The sequence below is a fragment of the Mus pahari genome, chromosome 1 (assembly GCF_900095145.1).
Source record: "Mus pahari chromosome 1, PAHARI_EIJ_v1.1, whole genome shotgun sequence".
NCBI classification, from domain to species: Eukaryota; Metazoa; Chordata; class Mammalia; order Rodentia; family Muridae; genus Mus; species Mus pahari.
The window spans coordinates 3,989,777-3,992,251 of NC_034590.1; positions in this window are offsets into that span (position 1 = coordinate 3,989,777).

Here is a 2,475-nt window from a genome sequence, read left to right on the forward strand (position 1 = left end):
GTCTAAGATAAGTGGCACCCTGTGGTCAGATGTAAGGAGATCTTCAGTCTCCTTGATAAGGAACCAAAGCTAGGTGTGTGAGGTGTGTGTGTGTGTGTGTGTGTGTGTGTGTGTGGAGGGACAGTGTATGTGTGTGGTGTGGAGTGGAGTGGAGTGTGTGTGTGTGTGTGTGTGTGTGTGTGTAGTTGTATAGGGATAAAATATCCCAGAGAGTCACACCCATATGGCGAGGGGACCTGGAAGAAGACAGAGGAGAGATTGGTAATTCCACTTGTACTTGGACATTTTACATAATGAGAATGTACTATTTCTTAAAAAGCTTAAGTGAGGGGGCTGGCGAGAGGGCTCCACAGTTAGGAGGGCAAGCTGTTCTTGAAAAGGACCTGAGTTGTGTTCCAGGAACCCTCAGCATCACAACTGCTTGTAACTCCAGCTCCCAGAGCGCCAATGCCTCTGGCCTCTGAGTGCACCTGCACACAGATGCAGCATACCCTCACAAACACACACGATTCAAAATAAACTTTAAGTATGTTTTAAAAGCTTGGTTGAAACTGTTGAGGTGGTAGGGCAGTCTGATACATACCTGTAATCCTAATATTTGGAAGGCTGAAGCCAAAAGAGTTTGGGTCCAGCCTGGGCTACACAGCAAGTCATAGGTTAGCCTAGGATATGTTGCAAGATCCTATCTCAATTGTTTAAAATATTAGACAAAATAAAATAGTAAACTAAAATGAGCGTACACTCATTGTTCAGTGTCTATACATATTGCCAGGATGCCTTTAATGCTTGGCTACTCAAATCCTTTATTTATAATGCTTTAGTGTTTGCCCAGAACCTAGCCATGTCTGCTATGGATTTAAAATCACCTCCACAGCACTTGCAATACTCAGTACAGTGGAAATGTTAGGTAAAGAGTTGTTACTCTGTATGCAACAATACAGAGTTGTCCTGGCAATTGTGTCTGCCCAAGACAAGAGCCGCCCCACACATCTGTAGCAGACACAAATGCAAGGTCATAAGGTCAGACTTCCTCAGGAGAGCACTTTTTTTTTTCCAAGAGTACTTGTTACAGTTGATGGATTCCTCCCGCACAGAACAGACAGGTGTAGAGGGGTGATTACATGTACAATGTATCCTATAACAACATATATTAATATAGATGACAAGGTTATTGGAAGTATCTTTCCTTCATGTTGCTTTATTTCATTTTTATTTATTTGTGTGTGTGTGTGTGTATGTGTGTGTGTGTGTGTGTGTGTGTGTGCATGCGCATGTGTGTGTGAACGCATGCACGCAGTGCCCTCAGAAACCAGAAGAGGGTATTGGATACCCTGGAACTGGAGTTTCAGGCTTTAAGAACTCGGGTCCTCTGCGAGAGGAGGAAGGGCTCCTAGTGCTAAGTCATCTGCTCAGCAGCCTCCTGTTGCCTTTTTGAGGTCATTTGGCCCAGAGCAACCTGTGTAGCCTGGGACAGGCTCTGATTTCTCAATATTGTGGGATTTCTAACTTAATGGGGGAAAAAATGAATTGACCTTTAGGTCTCAGCATCACAACACTTTCAGGAATGCAATGAAAGTAGAGTCAAAGCTATGGCCGGTATCAGTGAACTGGCCTCAGAGGTCATAGGGGATGGGTCACAGGCTCTTTCCAAGGCTCTCAAGGAATAGCTGTGCCCTCCTGGTCAAAAGAATGGAATCTACCTGTAGCCTTGGGTGGAGACATGGCATTCTGATCGGCTCCAAAGATTAGAACATTACACACCACTGTCTCCTCCTACCCTGGCTTTCGTCTTTCTTTCTTCCTTTCACCCACCCCCACCTCGTAGCTCTGGCTGTCCTGGAACTCACTCTGTAGACCAGGCTGGCCTCGAACTCCGAGATCCTCCTGCCTCTGCCTCCCGAGTGCTGGGACTGAAGGCGTGTGCCATCCCTGCTTGGCTCCAGCTTGCTTTTGCTACTGTTACACTGTCACTCTGACCAAAAGCTACTTAGGGGAGGAAACAGGTTATTTCGGCTTACAGTCCAGCACTGAGGGACATCAAAGCAGGAATTTGAAGCAGAACCCATGGAGGAATGCTGCTTGCTTGACTAGCCCGCAGTCTCAGGCTTTGCTAGCTCTCCTGTATAACCAAGGATCAGCTAGGGAATGGTGTCACCCACAGTGGAATGAGTCCTCCTGCATCATTAAGCAAACAAGACAATCTCCCCACAGACATGCCCACAGGCCAGTCTGATCTAGGCAGTTCCTCAACTGGGACTCCACTCTCCAGTGACCTTAGGCTACAGTTGAGTTGACAGTTTAAATTAACTAGGACAGCTCCCTTAAGAGTTAATCCAGCTGGGCCTGTCAATCACCTGGCTGGACTCACTAAAGCCCTGCTAAGGAGATGGGAGGAATAATTTTCCCCTTAAGGCAGTGATGTGCTTATCCTTCACAGAAGCCCCTCCTCAGTGGGGATGCTTGAAATGTTTCATT